Source organism: Marmota marmota, unplaced genomic scaffold, assembly GCF_001458135.2.
Source record: "Marmota marmota marmota unplaced genomic scaffold, marMar, whole genome shotgun sequence".
Taxonomy (NCBI): Eukaryota; Metazoa; Chordata; class Mammalia; order Rodentia; family Sciuridae; genus Marmota; species Marmota marmota.
Window position 1 is genome coordinate 13,841,137 of NW_026000093.1, and position 22,114 is coordinate 13,863,250.

Here is a 22,114-nt window from a genome sequence, read left to right on the forward strand (position 1 = left end):
GGAGGAGGAGGAGGAGGAGGAGGAGGAGGAGACATTCCATATGGGGGGAGGGGCATCCGCTTACCAGCCAGGGGAGGAGGGGCAGTGGTGGCAGGAGAGGGACAGATAAGTCCACCCTGACTGGTCATGCTAGAGATGTGCTGCTTCCTAACTGGATGAGGGTGACTTAAAATGATTTGTAAAGAAAGAAGAAATGAAGTCAGAAGAATCTTTAAGCTCGATTCCTTTAAATTTATAAGGAGAAATAAAGCAGAGAGGGCTCCTGGTGGTATTTATCTCTTCTTGTATAGGCCATGACTTTGAAAGAGAAAGGAAAATGTAGGAAAAGGATTCAATTTTTTTTTTTTGTGGGGGGGGGATGACTTTGGCTTCCAGATGATAGACACTAGCAAGGAATACTACTGTCTCCAAAGGCCTTCAGACGGCCTGGCTGGCAGAAGGCACCTCCTCATGAAGATTTCAACTGAAATCTGAGTTGGGGAGGAGGAAAGGATCTATTACAATTTGTACTATGTAAGGGCAGAATGTTCTAGTTTGGAGCTGGAACCCCCCCCCCCCCAAATTCTCATGTGTTAAAGGCTTGGTCCCCAATGCAACCATGTTCAGAGGTGGGGTTTGGGGAAGTGATCGGATCATGAGGCTCTAACCTCATCAATAGATTAGTCTATTGTTAGGTTTCTAATTGAATGGACTACTGGGAGGTGGTGGAAACTCTAGGAAGTGGGACCTAGTTGATGGAAGGTCACTGGGGGTGTGCCCTGGGAAGATATTTCTTGCCCCTGGTCCCTCCTCTCTTTCTTTGTCTCTCTCAGCTTTCCAGGTGCCATAAGGTAAAGAGCTTTGCTCCACTATACCTGCCCTATGACGTTCTGCCTTACCATAGGCCCAGATCAATGGAGCCAAGTGACCATGAGAGTGAAACCTCTTTAAACCATGAGCCCAAGTAAATCTTTCCTCCTTGAAATTTTTCCCTCAGGTGTTTTGTCACAAAACAGAAAGCTGACTCACACAGGAAGGAAGAAAAGGTCCATTACAATTTATACTACAAAAGGCCAATATTAAATAAATGCTCAACATGTCTGTTTTAGTTAGCTTTTTTGCTGCTATGACTAAAGGACCTGACCAAAAACAAATGTAAAGGAGGAAAAGTTTATCTGAGGGCTCACAGTTTCAGAGGTCTTAGTCCATAGAAGGCTGGCTCCATTCTTCAGGGCTCAAGATGAGGCAGGACATTATGGAAGAATGTGGCAGAGGGAAGCAGCTCATATGTTGATCAGGAAGCAAAGAGAGAGTTCTACTCTCCAAATACAAAATATATACCCAAACACCATGCCTCCAAGTCCCACTTCCTCCAGCCACACCCTACCACTTTAGTTAATCCCTACTAGGGGATTAATTCTCTGATTGGGTTAATACTCTTATAACCCAATCATTTCTCCTCTTAATCTTCTCTCATTGTCTCCCATGTGAGCTTTTGGGGGACATCTCACATCCAAACCACAATAATTTCTTAGGAAAAAAACAGCATGAAGACTTCAGGAATGATGATTGTGGGCACAATTGTTTATTCATTAAGGTTTATTGAATAGGTAGGTGCTCTAGAGACTATAGCATATGCGTAAGCTCTAGGTCCATATCAACCAAAAGTTCTAAAAAGTCCTATTGTCTAAGGAGATCCTGATCAGCTTCATTGAAAATCTCATCTCTGAGAAGGAAAGAAATCCTGTTGCATTGAGCTTAATTCTGAATCACAAAGAGATACTCACTGATTAGCAGTGGAGCTGTGACACTTTGGGATTTATAAGTAAACCCTTCATGTAGTTGAATAAGTACCAGAATTTGGAAAGTGTATTTCACAGATTTAGAGAAAAGATGGGTTTCTTGCTCAAGGAATATGATCTGATCAGAAAAATTGATGCTACTATCACAAGGAGGAAGAAGAAGGATGCACTAAACTCAGGTGGCTGCAGAGGGAGTTCTCTGACTTCTGATTTGAAAAGAGATATGTGAAGAAAAAAAAACGGAAAGAGAATACGATCCACAGTGAGACTGGTGAATAATATGAAAGAGAAAGACCCTCAGGAGCTGAGGACTGAAGACAAGAATAAGGACACATGAGAGCACTTATAACCCATATTTTACTTAAATGTTCATTTGTAGAGGGCTTGTGAAAGGAATGTAGGATATGTCACTGCAGACATCAAGAAGAACAAAGAAGATCTGTATGAGGTGATATAAAAATAGTATAGCAGAAAACATTTTCAAGGTTAAAAAAATGTGAGCAAGGTATTATTGGGCCCAAACATAGAAACACATCTAAATGAGAAGACATTAGGTTATGGGGACCTTCTTAAAGACAAGCACCAAAAGCATTCTCAGGAAAAAAGAACTGTGTTCACTGAGAAACAACTGGAAGATTTGAATGTCTTGTTCAATAAGAAGCCAGACCCCAGTCTTTGAAAGAAATAGCTTCAAAAATTAATATGGCATCCATTAGTACTGCAGGTTTGGCTCAAGAAAACAGAACAAAACTCAAAGCACAAGGCAAACCTATTAAGCAAAGCAAGAAGCCCAACATCGATTACCTGTGGGATGCATTAAGACAAGTTCTTCCCAGACAAGTGTGGACAGAGCACCCAGAGCCCTGATGGTGCCTATCCTGTGACCCTCGTATATACAGATTATTTAGCACCCTCATTCCAACTCAACATATGCCCCAATCTTAAAACCTCATAGACCATTCTGTTGGCTACAAAATAGTCCATTATTGACTGTTGCCCAGATCCTAATATATACCACTTCTATCCTGTTCTCCAAGTTTCAATTCAAGTTCTTTTGCCTCTTCATCTCTACAAAATAGTAAAGCTGGACACAAAAGTGCACATATTTTTACAATTTATAATGATTCCCACAAAAGGGAATGCATTCCAGCAATGAGAAACAAACCATAGATATATAAAACAACATGGATGGATTCTTTTCTTTTTTTGGGGGGTGGGGTACCAGGGATTGAACTCAGTGGTTGAGTGCCCCTGAGTTCAATCCTGAGGAAAGAAAAAAAAAAGAATGAAAAAGAAAAAATAAACAAGACAACATATATACTGTGTAACTCAATTTCTATGATTTTATGTAAATTCCTTTTATATAAATGGAATTACATTTATATGAATTCCTAGATCAGGAAAAACTAATCTATGATGGCAAAACAGCTAATGATTACCCATGTGGTACAAATAATCGAACAGAAACAGACACATGACAAATGAATTGGGGTGATGGAAATATTTCATGTCTTAATTAGGGTGGCAGTTACTGGGTTGTAGAAATCTGGATGTATATGGAACTATACATCCAAAATATGTGCATTTTATTTTACATAAATTATACCTCAATAAATATAATTACATGATAGAATTTTTTCTTAAAAACAAGACATAGAAGAGTCTATACATTAATCTCATGTAAAAAGAAAATGAATTTCTATGTATGCATATGTAAATAAACGTGTGCAACACAGAGAGAGCACATACTCAGACACACTTGTGTATATATAGAAAATTTCTGGAGCATATATAAAACTTGTAAATTTCCATGAAGGAAAGGACTGGGATCTGGGATTGGAGGGAGAATTGTTTTTTATAGCATAACATTTAATACTGCTTAAATTGTGTTTTTTAATATGTGCACATAGAACTTTTCAATTAAAACACGGTCATCTTTTCACAAACTGTGTTTGGGGCAGGATCTAAAGGACTTGGATGTGTTCAATGCTTTAGGTGACCATGCGTGACAGCAAGGAGCATCCCATCTTAACAGCTGATGCTTCCCCCACCCCCTGTGATCAGTCTGCCCCTTTCCAGGGTACTCTCCACATCACTCCCAGTGTTCTCCTTCAAAAACACAGGTTTGCCTAAGTAAATAAACCCTTGTTGCCTCCTGTTTCCTACAAGATAAAATCCAGTCTTCTTAGCAGGGCATTAGCAGGAAGAGAGGCTGTGCCATACACAGGATCATGTCTGAGCCATTTCTTGGCCTCACCAGAATTCTGGAAGTCTTTGCTCACTCGCCTCCATTTAATTCATACCTGATCAATCGACCAGGCCTAATTAATCCTCCTTTTGAAAGCCCTCTGAAGTCTATTGCCTTTCTGTCTTCTCGCTGTTACTACCATAGACCAAGTCGATCTTCTCTTTGGTTTACCCTGCAAGCCTCCTAACTGGCAGCCCTGTCTCCAGTCTTTCTCCACTCCCATCTGCATTCCTTTAAAATGAAAATATTACCCCATAATTGCCTTGCTTATAACCTATCAAACCTGCCCCTTGAACTTGAGCAAAGCCTCTTAGCAGGGACAGCCCCCTGGACTTGGCCCCTGCCTTTTTCTTCAAGGTCATGACTTACCAAATCCTTCCTCTTGATTTGGACTCAATTTCCACTAACTGCTGTTCACTGTTCAGTTCTTGGACACATCATTCTCTTTCCTCTGAGTCTTTCACATGATAGTCTTTGTCTTCAAACATTCTTCTACTCCCTTTGCCCTGGTCTTCCAACCTACCTGGTCTACTCCTTCAGCATGAAGAGTCATAAATAATAAGAATGTCATAAAATAATGGAGGTAGAAAGCAAAGAGAAGATGGTAGAAGCAAGAGCCTCTTTGAGGCAGGAATCCCATAGGAGGCTGCTTCTAATGTAATCTCAACCACCAGAAAAGATAAAATTGCTCAAGGTCAAATTAGAGGAAATATCAGTGAAGTAGAGGAAGGGAATTGAGGGGGAGGGATAAGAGACAAGATAGGGAAGAATGCTGGAATAAATCTGACCTAACTTTCCTATGTACATATGTGAATGTACCACAGTGAATCTCACCATTGTGTACATCTACAAGGCACTAATTGCATGAGGAAGAGCATGGAGATAAGGGTTGGGCAGGCTGGAAAATGGAAATGAGCTGGATCCATCTGGTGCTTAAGAGGTGGGGAGGAATGGGGGATTGGGTGGCCGATCAAAGCCAGAGAGGGCAAAGTGCCAAGGAAAGGAGTTAAGTCCTTGTTTATGCAACAGGAAAAATGGGAACTATTTTTAAACTGGGGAGTAACAGTCTCTGTATTTTAGGCATGACCAGTAGAGTGCAGAGAAATGCAGCTGGGAGACGAACCATCTTAGGGCAAGATGATGAGGGCTGGACCAGGTGGGAGCAAGTGGAACCAGCTGGAAGTGCTAGATTCGAAAGAGATGAGCAGCCATGAGTCCATGGGCTCAATGTCCCAAAGCTGGGGAGAAAGACAGACAGACACAGGAATCACAGAGTATTCCATATTCTTACCAGAGTAACTGGGAAGATAGGTCATTGGTTGAGATGGGAACCACACAAAGAGAGCAAATTGAGGGAAGATAATGAATTAGATCTGGGACATGTTGATGCTAGGTATAAGCTCAAGAAGTTGGTGTGCATAATTCAGTTCAGACACGACCCATGTAGCACTCTGCACAGAAACCCCTCTGTCTAAGACCAGGTGCAGTGGTGTATACTTGTAATCTCAGCAGCTTGGAAGACTGAAGCAGGGGGATTGCAAGTTTGAGGTTAGCCTCAGCAATTTAGCAAGACTCTAAGCAACTTAGTGAGACCCGTCTTAAAATAAAAAGGGATGGGGATGAAGCTCAGTGATAAAGAGCCTCTGGGTTCAATCACCAGTACCCCCGCCCCCAACACACACACACACACACACACACACACTCACACACACAAAGAATGCACTGGCTAGAGTCCATTTCATCCTTCCCAGTGCCCATATGTTTCTGTGACTCCTGCTTTCCACATCCCAGTGAAGCAATGTAAATGTTTACTGTGCATGTAAAGATATGTAAAAGTAAAGGGAGAGTGGACATAAGATTAGTATGTGGAAGATCAATCCTACAGGACCAAAATTTTCACTAGAAAATGCTTCTTTCCCCAAGCTTGGGTCAGTCATGTTCTGACTTCAAGGTCCCTCCCACATCGCAGTGCTTCCCAGATGAGCAGCCAGAACACTCTGGACAACTCCTCTTCTCTGCTCTGAGCCCCTGGGGGTGCTTTGAAGTCCACAGTGTGCACATTTTTCACATAGTTATGAAGTTCCTTCTTTGCTTTTGAACTCTTTGCAGGTGCACACCTGTTCTCCCTAACTAAATTTTTAACTTTTAAAGAGGATGATTTATGCCAAGCATTTCATTGTTACAGTGAAGTGGTACAGTTTCAGGGACATAATACGTTTTCAAAAAGTACAAAAGGGATCGAAACTGATATTGAATTATTTGGGGGCAGAAAAGAGAATGAACAATAACCACCTTGAAACGACACGGTTTGATAGGAGATGGAATACTGGTTAGAGGAGTGAGATAGTGTCAGTTCCTAAAGTAGAAAAGAACATATCCTAACATAAAAAGGTGTTGTCCTTCTTTTAATAACAAACAACTTTGCATTTTAACTATACTTGGAGAGAGGATAATACTGGCATTTAAATTGCCATCTGGGGATGAGGGGGGCATAGAGCTCAGTGGAAGACTGTTTGCCTATTGTGCTGAAGGCCTTGGATCCCCAGAACTGCCAACTGTCAACCAGTTATAAAGTTATTTCTTGGGACTGCCTTTAGTTTATAAACAATACTAGTACAATAAAATACTGAACTTGTCATTTACAGTTAATTATGCTCAGTAGTGCTAAACTACCCCTGAATGGCAAAACCCAGGGAGAATTTTTCACTTCCTTTTGTTAGAGTTTTATTACTGTGGCCATCGCAATGGCCACTCAAAGGAAGCATCTTCCTGACTCAGTTCATGACTCAGAAGAGGTGGGGCAACCCAAGCACTAGGGGGGCCAGGGTGATAGAGGAAGGTATCTGTGGGACAGGAAGAGGGGACACAGGAAGTTGTGTTTGTGTTGAGAGTTGATGAGGGCCACAGGGCCTCCAATCCCAGGATTTGATTTCCCTGGCTGTCCTTGTATTGTTCTATAAATGTCACTATATAGTATAGGATCCCCTTCTTCCTCTCCAGGGCACTATGATGGTGAGACCCACAACTTTTCGCTGTCAGTAGGGGGCAACTGGGAATAGGAGAAGCCAGGCCTCAAAAATCAGTGGTGGGGGCTGGGGATGTGGCTCAAGCAGTAGTGCGCTTGCCTGGCATGCGCGGGGCACTGGGTTCGATCCTCAGCACCACATGAAAATAAAATACAGATGTTGTGTCCACCGAAAACTAAAAAATAAATATTAAAAAATTCTCTCTCTCTCTCTCTCTCTCTCTCTCTCTCTCTCTCTTTAAAAAAAAAAGTCAGTGGGTCCTACTCTCAGGAGCACTGAGAAGGATGCTCAGGAGGGGGTAAGACAAGGCTTGCATCATAATTATGCTGAGGGCTGGACCCCCTATTCATTTCAGAGCATACCTTTCCTTTTTAAGATTCCCACAAGGTACAGGGTAAACAGCAGGAGAGCTCCTTCAGGGACCTCACAACACCCATTGGCTCTGGGTCACATTCCTTTCCAGACTTCACAAGGCCCCAGGTTACAAAGGCCTGGTTGCACAATTCTTAATAGAGAGGGCATGGGGGTTGGGCTAGAATGAAGGGGAGGGCCCTGTGTGTGTCAGAGACGCAGGTGTGGCCAGATGCCAAGGCAGCCAGGTGGTGGCAGTAAGAGAATCTAATGTCTCAGTATCTCTACAGAGGTGACATTCTTTTACTGCCCCCCATACCCCTTCCAAAGCCCTCAAATAAGACTTGTCAAGCTGCATCTTCTTGGTTAATCGGAGGGAAAACATTTCAAAACTTTCCTTGGCATACCTGTGTTTCAGTTTACTGAATAGAGGAGACACTTGAAAACCACAATCAAGAAGCTGAAACTAAAGCTCCTTTTAGACCTCTGTTTTTCACAATTGGCTTTTTCTTGCCATTGTATGCTGTAGCAATGTATTACACAACATTCAAAATGAATATGGTAGCTGTTCCTGTTCAAACCCTATGCCATGATAGACTACTTTGGTAATCTTTTTTTTTTTTCTTTTTTCTCCTGGTTGGTAATCATTTCATAATTTTCTTTTACTAAAGACAATCTGTATGAAAACCGAGAAATATATGGATGATCTTTTTCGGAAGCACAGTTTTTAGTTGTCTCTAGAGAAATCTAACAGCCTTGGAAATATTCATTAGATCTTTCTAAGGCTAATGATAGAGCTGACAACTATAAAAATTAAGACTAAATTTATCTTGAGCAATTCAGGATTTCTTTTCATTTTCTTTCAGAATTTGGGTCTTTGGACAGATATTAATCTATTTGCAATGAATTCAATTGGAAAAACTCTGAATCCCTGTGACGAAGAGTGCTGAAGTTGAAACTTGCAGATTAATGGTAGATGTCAGACACACACACACACCTCTACATAAAACGAACCCTGTACAAAGCTAAGGAAACTCTTAAGTTACCAAGAAAATTCCAAATAAACTATGAATTCACGTTATAAATTTGAGAAGCGTCATCTAGGAGATGCGTTAAGTAATTAGGGTATTACCACTGATGTGTGTAACAGCCCCACATGAGTCAGATAAATATTTATTCATATGTCCATTCCCAGTGCACACATACATACTCATAAACAAAGTATGGTTCACTGAAACTGGGAAAGTAAGGCCATAGGAAGACTATGTATCTATTACAAAGCAAAAGCTTACAAGTTATATAAATGCTTTTTTTTTTTTTTAACTTTTAATCAAGCTTCGAGCACAGTAACTTGACAACTTCCTTGATGAAAGGTTCTGGAGCTACAGAACGTAGAGGGCTATGGTGAATAGTGTCCCCTATATAGAGAACATGTACTCACCAACAACCACATCAAGGTGATAAAAAATGAGATGTCCTCAGTTTAGAATATTCTAACTTGGAAAATGAGTTAGTTTAAATATGAACCAATAAATTTATTCAGTATGGGTGGAGGGCAAGTAAGAGTACTTATGCTTTAGTGCCCAGCACTAACTGCTAGACATGCTTAGCCAAAACACTTAACCTTTCTGTGCTTATTTCTCCTGGAAACAGAACTATTGGAATGGATGATCTCTTCTTAAACCCCTGCAGCTCTAAAATTTTGTGATATGTGACTAACAATGGCTGGAGAACATTACAATCAATAAATATAAATGTAGAGTTAGAACATTGTGTTTTGTGGAAGTTATCTTAGGTGAAGCCTAAACTTGGTTTTCATTGACTATAAAACGAATGAAGTCTAAAAACTGGACCAATGAAATTTTAACTTCCAAGGTCTTTAGAGGTTGAGCTGTAATCTGATGGTGAAAAACATAGTAACTTCTCTAGATGGAAGTTGAATGTGTGCTGTAAAGTTAATGTGCAAGCAAAGTTTTGTTTTTATCCAGGTCGCTCCGTGTTTTACGTGCTTTGGGTTATTGCTATTTTTAGAGTGTGCAGGCATTGGTCTTACTGGGGTGGTATATTTGCTCATGATGTGTTGGAGGCCCCAAAGCATTAAAATTGTGTCCATGATTACTCACGTCTCCTCCTTCCCTTTCTCTTGCCACTGGAATCCCCTGAGGGTGATGGATCTACCTGTCAGAACACTGGGTTGCTGCTACCATCGAGGGAGTGTCACAGTAAACTCTGATCTTGCAGGCAACTCCCGGTGAGTCTGCTTGAGCTGTCCTGTGCTCTGACTCTGGGGTCGCCATGTGCTAAGACCCAAGGGAGTCCAAATGGAGATGAGTCAGGGCCTGGCACCAACCCTGAGCTCCTCCCTGCTGGTAAACAGAACAGCTAGCTATTAGCCTTCACTTGGAGCCTCTCAGGGCCCCAAGACTCCAGGAAGAAACAAATACTTTAGAAGCCAAAACCCCAAGGCAAGGTAAAGAAAACAGAACTGTCCACATCCCCAGCACTGATTTCACGGCCTGTGTTCCTTAGAGGGGGAGGAGCTGTAGAAGGTTCCAGCTGAACTGTTTGACTTAACCTCTCAACCATAAGGGCTTTCTCTTTTCACCGTTCATAAGAGGTGGCCTTTTGCCTTTGAAGTTTGGGAATTTCACAACTAGACTTTGGGAGTTAACCTTGGTCACTAATCCAAAATACATTTTTTTCTCCCCCCTTTCTTACCTTTTTAAATATTTTTTGCACTATTTTCTATTCAAGTGCTTCTTTCATTTAACTTTTTTTATAGTTTACTCCTCCCTGTCATTCTGGGGAGAAGCTATTAAAAGAAAACCACCTGGATAGAAGAATATCACCAGATAACAAATGTGAGTGGATCTAGAAAGTAATTTTGCACCAAACACTTGAAATACCTGTGTCTTTTGTGTTTTCCCAGTGCTGGGGAGAGGTTGGTAAGTACAGGCTAAAATCTTTGGAAATGTCCTCATGTTCTGGCTTCATGGCAAGTCCGGCCATCTGTCAGGAGGATGCGTGCGTCCCAGCTCTGCTGCTGCTGGGACCGCCTCTGGTCTTCCTTCTGCCCCTCTGGAATGTTACATTACCCTAAATTATCTGGGATGTCAGCTTTGTACTTATACTGTTCTTCCTAAGCCTGGAGACTCCTAAGCCTGTGGGTCTCCCCTTCTTCTCCTTTGGATACCAGCAAGTTCTGTTCTGAGCGGAGCAAATGTCACCTACCTGAACTGGAAGCATGGCTGCTTTCTAGGTCCTTCAGGTAGCGTCCCACCTCTGCTCTATCAATAACTGAACCTCTGTTCCTTTTGCATCTCAGAAGTCGAGGCCAAGCCTGGGCTGGATATTGTGATGTCATAGAGCAGAGTCCTTGCCCCTCCCCATTGTTCAGCTGAGACCCTCCTGAGGGCACTTCTCTCCTGCCCATGGGGAGGGGTTGGGAAGGACACCCCTCAATTTCCATTCACTCCCTACTTCAAAATCTTGTTTGGGATCTCAAAAAAGAATGCCTTGGCAAGTCATAAACTGACCCACTAAATCATGAGGTCTTACATAGGAAGAAAGCTTGGAGATCAGAGTCTAAAGACTAGATTTCTCAACTAACTCCCTTGCATTACAAATGAGGATATTGAGACCCTGCAGGTCAAAGTGGCAGTTAACGAGAGCCCTGGGGCCTTCTGTATTAGCCTGCAGTCCTCTGACCACACTGCATTCACACCTGCTCTCCTCTCTGAAGTTGATCAACAGCAGCATTTTTATTTATTTATTTATTTGGTAGGGAAGATCATTCTTAATTGAATTCACTTGCAACAAATGTCCATTTGGAAAATGTGTGTTATGGAAAGAAACAAGAGTCTCAGTGAAGATCATGAGTTTTTCTGACAACTATAGGTGCCAGGAATAGCTGGCTTCTGGTCTTAGCCCAGACGCAGAAATCTTAAGCCACCAGACCAATTCTTGATTAACAAGTAATGTGACTTCTGAGTAACTGATGTTTTCACTGAGATTTGATGATAAGCAATAAAGTTCAAATAAAAGTAAAGAATCTGTGTTTACTACAACGCCATATCAGCTTACAGTGTTTGATGTGGAGGGGACAGGAAGGAACCAATGCTCAGTTACAGAAATGCATTCTCCTTGCAACTTAGTTCTTTTTTCTTTCAATTCCTTTACCTTTTCTACACTATCCTCATATGGTATTAAAGCCATTATCTGTTTTGCATGAGATGACCTGTACCTGTGAAGTCAGGGGACCCTATTTTCAGAATCTCTCAAGAAGGGAACATATATTGCACTTTTTAAAAATACCAACAGTTAACATTTTATATCCTGCTTCAGCATTTACAAGCCATTTTCACATATATCATTTCATTTAATCTTCACATCTCGGTGAGGTAAACAGTGTATTATTTTTAGTACAATTTTATAGATGAGAAAATTATAGCTTAGAGAAGTTGTGACTTGTACAAGATCACAAAGCCGATTACATAGAAAGGTTAATATTAACTACACACCAGATCTTCCAGCCAAGCATTTTCCCCACCACACAGCTTCCCCAGGGTGGGGAAAATTGTCATTTGGTCTCAGAACACACTTGAAGGCACAGCATTAAGCAACCCTTTGAGTAATGAAGAAGAAATTATTCCCATGGGTCATAAATACTATTTTACTAACCTCCTAAATGTCTTCATAAAAACTTAAAGAAATAGTTAACAAACACTAATTTCAAGCTTTAATATAATTATTGGTGTTCCATGTAATGCCACATCTGTGAATTCTCCTAAGGGAGCCGTTATGAGTAGGCACTATATTTTGCTACAAGAGATTATTTGAAGTATTGTTTATAATAAAAAATAAATTAGAAGCTCAACATTAGAAAAGTGATGGAATGGATTGTGTTGAACTCATGAAAACAAAGTTGTTGTTCAGAGTTTCCCAAACTTTGATCATTCATGCACCATCTTTGGAATGTTGCCATATACACTTAAATTTACTTAACATTTTCCTTTAAATGAACACGTGTTTTACTAAAATCAGAGTATTTAAAGATATTTTAATCATAACCTAGGTAGATATACAACACCAATCATCTGAAATGTTGGATAATGATAAAAACAAATATAACGAAAACAAAGTAATGCTATTAATGTATTACTTTGGTCCTGATAACCAGCAGAACACATATGACTATTAATACTCTTTATTTCCATCAAAACTTCACCTTTCTGCATTAAAAAATATAATAATAAATCTCTTTTTTAATCACATATCTATATCAGATTCAATGAAGAAAAGAAGTGCATGTCTAAATTCAAGTCTCAGATATATTCATCTTACATACTAAATCAGTAACCCCCAAGACTTGCTTTATAGAGATGATCTTGCTTAGAACAAGGTGTTCCCATGGAAGAACATGCAAGAATTAGGGCCCCTTTTCCCAAGTTTTATTCTTCTAGCTGCTACCTCAGAGTGGGGACTAGATCCTTGCTGTGTTTTGTCTTGGAGGGGCTGTACTTAGTCTATTACAGTCTGTGAGGTATGGATTACAATGCTTCCCCTTAGCATACATCTCTGTAATGAAACCTAAGTACTACCTATAGCGAGGATGAGGCCCCACCCCTGTCAGATGATGCTCCAGGTTCCTAAGCAGTAGAATTAGGAAGCCTGCTCACTTCCATCAATAGGCCTTCTTCAGGTCCAGTGAAAAAGAGATATTTATAAAATCATTCAAGGGTTTTGCTCATTTATAGAAAGAGATTCTGTGTGTGTGTCATGGGGAGGTGGTACTTTTGTCAACACTTAAATTCCATTTTAAGCCAGAATTTCTCATATTGTGGTCTACAGATCACCTACACCAGAATTATCTACTTCTTTAATATGTGTGTATGTGTATGCATATGTGTGTGTGTGTGCCTGCATTCATATATACAGTTGGCCTTTCGTATCCATAGCTTCACATCTGCAAATTCAACCAACTACAGATAGAAAATATTTTTAAATAATTGTGTATTTAGTGAACATGTACAAACTTTGTTTTCTTGTCGTTATCCCCTAACCAATACAGTTTAACAACTATTTACATTATCTTAGGCACTATACTCTTGAGAAGGTTTCAAGTACTGGGATGGGAGAGCATGGCTAATGCCAATAAGGGATTTGAGTCCCAAGAGGGGTTCTTGAACCAACAGGCATGATGGGACAACTGTATGTACAAACACACACACACACACACACACACACACACACAGATTCCAAATCTCTAGATGGGGTGAGGGACCCACAGTTAGTCAAGCCCTTCAGGGAAATCTGATGTACACAATCCCTCTAGCCAGAGGTTCCCCTACATTAGAACAGAAGCATGACAGTGCCTAGAGGGCCTGTTAAAACAGACTGCCGGCTCCATCCATCAAGTTTGTGATTTTGGAGGAGGGAGACCCAAGAAATGACATTTTTAACAAATTCCTGAGACTGATGGTTGAGACCACACTTTGAGAACTAGTGCACTTGGCCCAAGGAACCAGGTAGGTCTAAGGGCATTTCATAAGCCTAGGAAATACAGTATGGGATCCTAATTTTTACCTACTAAAGACTCAGAAAAGGATTTGTTTATTAAAGCATTTCATTCTTTTTTGTTCCAGTTTTTCATTTTCTAATTATGATTTTTTCCTATGAATTATTTTTATTTTCCCACTAAGATACTTGCAGTCTGTGTCCTTCTATTCAGGATTCTCCAAGATTTAAACGAATCGTTTTCCTTTATTTTGTAGTTTTAAAATGTGAGAATTCCAATGAATGAATACAACAGACGCTTGACTTTTCAGATGCCTGCACTGATCTGGTTTCAATGACCCATTGAATACCAGTGTCAGCATAGCAACAGTTACCAGGGCTCTGCCTACAAAATCTGTAAAGGATCTGAACAAACTACGTTGCAGAGATTTTAATTAAGCTTTAGTGACTCTGAAGCTGGACTCTCTTTTAAAGGATGTTATTAGAATTCAATGTAATCCTGAAAAATACATCTAAGTCCAGGCCAAACTACTTATGCCAAATAGAAATGTAAGCATGCCTGTAGAATCAGAAAGATCTTTCTGTGGAATCAGAAAGATAGTGTTAATGTTTGTTCCTGTGAGATCCACTTCATGTACTCAAAAAAATAAAGCATAATATTTTCTCAAACAAAGGTAGTACTGTATACCTCAATGGAATTCAGTTTTACATACTGTTAATGACATTATTAAAAGAAAATGTTAGCCCAGCTGCAATAAAACATTTTCAGGCCAGTAAAAGTAGTTTGAGTTAAATGCTTTACAATTATTGCCCTTGAAAGGTTAAAATAATAAGTGACCACAGATCCAAGAAATACAATGCTTAAGTAATTAGCAGAGAAACTTTATGCTGTATCATCAGTGAAGTATAAGGAGTGCCATGGCTTAGATTCTGTAAGATTCTTCTCTGAAGAACAGAAAGCTATATACAGGATAAAGAACTCAAACGTTTTGGGAATTGAAAAAAAAATATTTATATTTGGCTTTGTAGTACATTTGTGTGATTCTCTTTGGACAGGACTGCCTGATCTTTTGGAAATGCTTTAAACTAAACATAAGACACACTGTGAAGACCTATATTCTCCAAAACTGGAGCTGATGTTGGTCTAACTTTCCCTAATCCATCTTCTCAAAAAAATATTTCTGCTTCTTACTTTCATCACAGAAATCTGCATCACTTCTTCTTTCTTTACTTCAAGTAGTGACAGCTAAAGGAACACTGTCAGGCCACTCTCACTACAGTCTGTTGGAGACTGAATGTTCCCCCCATTCATGTGTTGAAACCTAATCTCCATTGTGGTGGTAATAAGAGGTGAGACATTTGGAGATTATGTCATTTGTGAATGGATCAGTGCCTTATAAAAGGTCTGAAGGGAGCTAACATAGGCTCTTCTTCTCTCTGCTTTTCCTCCATGTGAGGATACAGTGTTTCACCCCTTTGGAGAATGCAGAAACAAGACGCCATCTTGGAAGCAGAAAGTAGCCCTTACCAGGCACAAACCTGCTGGTACCTTGCTTGGACTTCTCAGCCTCTAGAACTCTGAGTAATAAATGTTTATTATTTATAAATTGTTCAATCTTGGGAATTTTGTGACAGCAGCACAGACAGGTCAAGACAGAATCCAACCTCAATTATGCCCTTAGCACAAGGCATCTATCGCACTGTGTTCACTGCACTGTCATTGTAACCTCTCCAATCTCCTGAAACCTCTCTTACCTTTTACTCTCTCATTCTTAGCAGTAAGACTTTTCTCCTCTGCAAAGAACTCAGAGCCATTACATATTCTGTCTCCCACTCAAACCCACACTACTCTGAATGTCCACTCTTAACTTCTACCTTCAGCTCAGTGGAGAGGCATCCTCGAGACACAGCCCTTGTGCCCTATGCCTCCTGTAGTGCTTCTTCTTTGGGGACTTGCCCCTTAGATTATTCTCTTTGGCTGATTTCCACCACATTCTCTGCTGGCTTTCTTTTCTCAGCATAAAAACATTCTCACATCTCTTCTGTTTATGAAAACACAAAACCTCCCTTAACCCTGAAACACCCCTGCCACAATATAGCACTTTCAATTTTCTCCCCTTGTCTAAGTCATCCTAATGAAAAGAATAATCTATTACACTTCCCTTCAAGTCATAGTGCCAATGCCCAAAGCAAGATAAGGAGGATACAGGAGGATACAGATTTGAAAATAATTTTTATATCTCAATCCCCCTTCATGACATCACTATCCAACTCTCCCAGGACTTTCTTTGAGCTATAGCTAGAAGACAGACTACCCACAGCCTTGCCTCAAAGACAATTTCCAGCATTTTAATGTGATTTTTCTTATTATAATTCTGTTTCCACTACATCTGGGAATGGAGTGTGTTCAGTTCACTGTCTGAAGGACACAGAGTTCCTTCTGGTTACTCATCAACTGTTTCTGTCACATCTCAGTGTTGGGATCACAAAGATGTAAGCACTCAGCCATTTCCCCACACCCCATGAGATCTTGGCATCATCTGTATATTCCCTTGAATCCTTTGACCTGCCTACTTTTATTTCTACTAGACTACCTCTGATCATTTGCCCTTTCAATGTATTCCCCCTCTGAATTCCTCCTCAGTTTAATACTCTGGTAGCATTAAGTAATCTTTTCTCTTTTGTTTCTGTAGTCACTCCTTGATTCCTAGGATCAAATTGACTTGAAGACAATTGAGGGTTAACAATAGTCTTTTTAAAGAAAAGGTGGGTTGAAAAGACTATCATGTAAACCCAGACATCAATTTGACATATGTCCCAATTCACAAGGCATTTAAACGTGAAAAGTGGGGGCTACTATTGGACTATAGGAAACACAGTCCTTATTGACTACTTGCTGTGAAGGGCTGCAAAGGGATAGAGACATGATACCTGTCAGAAGGAACTTCTCAGGTGAGTAGGGGGGAAACATTACACACCACTCAGAGGCAAATATGGGGAGGTGGCCAGCGCCTCGTTGGGGGTTCTTCCTGTTGAGGAGGGTGTAAGCCACCTGAGAAATTAAAGTCTAGAATAATTAGTAAAGAACAAAAGATAAAGTCAGAATTAAGTTTAAAGAATTGGAGCACCTGATAGGTCCAGTCCATGTAGGAGCTGGGGCTAGACAATTAGAAAATGGTCCCCATGGCTTATTTAACAGGGGTAAAGTTTCAAGGGCAGAATCTTGCTTAATGTCTTGCAGTCAGTAGGTTGATTGGCATCTTGGCAGGTCACACCCATTTCTGAGAGGCTATGTGACTACAGCAGATCACCCCATCTCCGGTGCTGTGTGGGATGTGGCAGAGAGGAATGGAAATTCACAATGTCTCTGGGCAGTCAACTGGAGAAAATGTCCACAGGAAGTTCCCAGACACCAGATTATCCTATTCACTAGGCTACAATGTGCAACACACAGCCCACGGACAGCTCTCAACAGGTAAATCAAATGTTAAAGTAATGTTATTAAGATTGCCATTTGGGAGCTAAATCTTGAGTTCAATTCTTTGCCTAATTTCTTCATCCATAAAGTAAAAATAATGATACCTGTTCTTCAGGACCACTAGAAAGAAGAAATTAGATCCTAAAGGTAGACTTTATCATAATAGGAGCACAATGAAAAAATTCCTATTGATAAGTCACTATGATTTTTTAGTACTAATTAGCCTTATTATATTATTATGTTATTGAGAGATAAACCAGATATGCTACAGATTGAAAGAAGGAAGTGATCATCTTTTCTCAAAGACTCAAGAAAGATTTCATCCAGCAGTAGCCTTTGTGAAGAGACTTTAAGGATGAGTGACTCCTGAGGAGGGCATGATGAAGGACCGTTTCTCTCTACAGTCCTGACACAGGGACGAGCCTGCCAGTGGACCACATCTAGGGCAGACAGGAAACTTTGTACATGTTAAAATTTATAACACTTATTTGTGATTATACCTGTGGAATTCATTTATTCTATAAATTCCTATTTATATCTTTGCTATGAAATAAGCAATACTTATTGAGGTGTTATAACGTTCATAAAATAGTCAAAAAAGCAAATAAAGGATATTTTGAATAAGTGTTATTGTGAAATAATTTCAAAAGCATGTACTTGTTATTAATGACAGGCAGTGTATTATGTACTTCTTGGCTTGTCATCCTGTCTCTGAAGTACATGTTGTAAAGGAAGAAAAGTGGGTAATTATATTTCACATGAACATCAAATTGAGTGTTCCTTCCTTGTAGTTTTGTAATGTAGAATTGTGGCATGATTGTCCCCAGTGAGTGCCAGGAAAAAAATGAAAAATAAATGCCTTTTTTTAAAAAAAAATGTCTCTTAGATAAACAAGTAAAAACCTCTTAAAGTGGTTTGCAGTCACTGAAAATAGATGTCCCATTAAAATAAACTCCATGGATAAGTCTAAATTCTATTGTTATGTTGGCATTTTATTGTTTCAAATATTGTTTAGCATGAGATTAAATATATAGTTTTTATCTCAGTGAAATAAATATCAGTGTTATTATTAATTAAGCCATTATTGGCAAACTGAAATAATTTTGTATAAAAACAGCTTTAACTCTATCTGTATTGGTCTTAACCGGTGCAAACATAGTTCACAGAATGAACAAATAATTTCTCAATTTTGTTCTTTAATTGTAGAGGTTAATTTTTGTCTCAGATGTCTATTTTAATCTTTGCCTTCAAGGTGTTTATTGGAAAAACACAGTTGAAGGTATGTCATTAAGATTTGTGTATTCTTCATAAAAAGGATCCAACATATATTATTCTAGAACATAAAAATCTTCTAACATTCAATAGAGGTTATGTCAGTAATATCCTTAGCTCAATCTCATTCCCAGGGTATTTCTTCCTACAGACTCTTCTCTGAGAATATAATTACTGACTCGATTTGTAGTATCACTAAATATTAAAGTTTGAGATAAAACTCTACATAAAGAATACTTTATTGGACGCTAGTCATTTGGGAACATTTCTAGTAACTCTCCTGAGCGTGATGTTTGGAAGACTCTAATCTAAGTCTTAGATTATCCTGTAGAGGCCCCTCAGCTTTCTCCCCAATCTCCTTGCTCACCTTTACATCCCATACACAACCCTTCCTGGGTTCCTTAATCTTTTCCAGTTCGGTTTAATCAGTTCTTGCTGTCATGATGCCAAATAACAAATCCTTGGTGGCTTGCATTAACAAAACATTAACATCATACCATCATACCATCATCCCAGCAGGTCGGCGGCAGCAGTTCTGCTCTGTGCTACAGGACAGTTTTGGGTCTCTTCTGTGAGCCTCTCATTCTGGAAGTAACTGAGGCTATCTGGCACAAGCTCTCATTTATGGTAGAGAGTAGGAAGGAACATCAGAAGCTGAGAGTTCAAGTCCAGTGGTGCCAACATACTCAAAGCCTCTAATCATGTTCATTAGCCCAAGCAACTCACATGACCAGCCCTGACATCAATGGAGAGGCTAAGACACTCTTAATGAGATAAGGAAAGGGAGATGGAAGTGAGTATTTGCTGACTAGAGCCCCTACTCAATATATAATAGAGGAACAGAGGGGATGACAAAAATAAGCAGCCTGTTCCAAAGGGGAAGCAGTCATTGGTCTGTGACAATTCTGAAATTCCATTGGGCAAGCATTCTGCTGGACAGGCCTGCTAGGCAGCAGAGGGAGCCAAAAAACCTAAATACTCCTACAACCTTGCTTTCACCCAAGCCCACCTCCACATACCACCCCTGATTCTTCAAAGAGGAAAATGGCCATTGACGGAAACCAATGAGTTATTGAGCATGTGATATCAGTTCCACAAATTATAAAACTATGTCCTGTACCCACTTTACCCTTATCTCTGTACTACCAGGAAATGAATCAAGAGCTACTGTAAAGTTAGCAGAATAGGGAGGGAAGGAAAGAAGGAAGGAAGGAAGGAAGGAAGGCAGGCAGGCAGATGAGAGAGAGAGAGAGAGAGAGAGAGAGAGAGAGAGAGAGAGAGAGACTGACTTCAGGATATTTGGAATTTCTATTTTTTTAGGGTTCAAGAAATTAGAAGAAAGCAATTCCTGACTGAGATAGGAGTAGATGACCTCATGAAATACTTTAAGACTCTCTGGCTACATTAGTAGGAGTTGGAAAGCCTTTTTCTTTATTCCTTCCATTTCATGTATCACACAAAAATAGTTGAGCAGAGTCAAAATTGATTGCACTGTCAGGAATAATCCATGAAAATTGTGTTTACTCATAAACAGATCCCTCTTCCCTAACTATATTGCTATTCTCTTTTGAAACTATTTTTTAAAATTTTTTTAGTTTAATTTTTTAGTTGTTGATAGACCTTTATTTTATTTATTTTTATGTGGTGCAGAGAATCAAACCCAGTGCCTCACACATGCCAGGCAAGTGCACTACCACTGAGCCCCAGCCCCAGCCCCTTTTGAAACTATTTTAGTCAAGACTTTTGTTGTTGTTTTCAAGTAATATAAATCCACATCAAATGTACTCAAGCAAAACCAAATGAGTACAGGAAGGATTCTGGAGTATCTCATAAAACTCAAGGTCAAGAAAGTGGAACTTGTGAGTAACTGGAAGGAGGACTATAAAAATGGTAGCCAAATCTGAACAGTATGTGTTGGTATTGATGCTAACACTCGCCCTGTAGAACAAGCCATTGGTGGGTGCAGACATAGTCATGGCCCAAAGACACGTTATTTCTGTGAAGTGAGTCAGGGAAAAGTTCTCATCCCATTGGTATCAATGGTAGTTAGCCATACAAAAAGACTCACAAGGCATGGTTAAGAGACATGCTGACTCTGACAGATGTAGACAGTAGCTGATTTCTAGAAGGGACTTTTCCAGTTGAGGTTCACACATTCTTGTATGCATCTGTCAGGACCACAGACTAGGCTCAAACAACAGAAACTTATTTTCTCACCATTCTGGATGCTAAAGGTCTAAGATCAAGTGTTGGTATGGTTGATTGTTTCCAAGGCCTGTCTCCTTGGCTCATAGATGGCTGCCACACGGTCTTCCTTCTGTGCAAGTCCATAACTTAATCTCCCCTTCCTAAAAGGGCACCAGTCATATTGGATTGGGACCCATCCTAATGGCCTCATTTTTAACTTCACTCCCTTTTTGAAGACCTTTTCTCCAAATACAGTCACATTCTGAAGTACTGCAAGTTAGGACTTCACCATATGAATTTGGTAACATAATAGAGGACCCTCCCTTTTAAAAAGTGTCCTGTGTGAGAGTCTGTGCAATCAAAAGACCCTAAAGAACTCTATTATGATTTTCTGATGTAAACAACAGAAAAAAAAATTCAAACAGTTGTAAGAAAAAGGGAATTCACTGGGTCAAGGAACTAAAAAGTCTGAGTAGTATCATTATCTTTAAGCATGTCTGGATCCAGAATGAAAATACTGCCATCCTGTCTGTCAGGGTTTTGGGCTAGAAATAGATGGCTCCATCCGATTGGATTTTAAAAAGATGACCACTTAACAAAGATGAAGACATGGTTTAGGGAAATGACAGGGCATATTGAAGTACCAGAGCAAGTAATAGTGGGACATTTTTACTATCTCAAGGACTGAAGGAGCAAAGCAGGAGTGGTTACCGGAACCTGAAGGCTGAGAGTTGTGTGGAGAAGGTCCCTTGACAGGAGCTGAGGCCTTCAGTAGAGAAACACAGCCAGCCTGAGAAGACCCCACTGAGAGGGAAATAAATGACCCCATTTTTCTCTCATCTCCTGACAGTACTCCCACCTGGAGGCCAGTGAGAAGAAAGTCATTTAGTCGGCCAGTAGAGAAGAGGAAAGGGTGGACTTAGAACAAGTGGAAAATACCCAGCACTATCACAAAGACCTGCTTGTGCGCTATCCACCCTCTTCCCACCCGGGTCTCAGTTCTTCACCCTCACAGCTTGCAATCTGTGAGAAGAGAATTTCTCTTGCCCAGAATTTTCCAACAAAAACCCAGAATTTAATCCCATTGACTTGGCTTTTATCACCCAACCCATCTCTATTTCAATCTGTATTTATGCCCATCTCTAAAACAATCCCTGTGGCCAAAGTATGACTGAGCGGGTCAGGATCATCTGAATACCCGTGGAGCTAGGAGGGTGAGGTCAATCCCACAGAAAACGGAGTGTGGAACAGGAGA

The 22,114-nt window shown here is 40.1% G+C and overlaps 1 protein-coding gene across 6 annotated transcripts in view; it reads right to left on the reverse strand.

Moving 5' to 3' along the window:
• Nucleotides 1-22,114, reverse strand: part of Dnajc5b (DnaJ heat shock protein family (Hsp40) member C5 beta) — a 224,018-nt gene that overhangs the window by 66,563 nt on the left and 135,341 nt on the right. The window contains exon 1 of one of the 6 annotated variants that reach the window (XM_048783004.1): nt 9,530-10,359. The exons of the other annotated variants lie outside the window; for them this stretch is intronic. The gene's annotated coding sequence lies outside the window, so the exon portion shown is untranslated. Of the gene's footprint in view, nt 1-9,529; nt 10,360-22,114 lie in introns of those variants that run through there. 6 annotated transcript variants of the gene reach the window in all.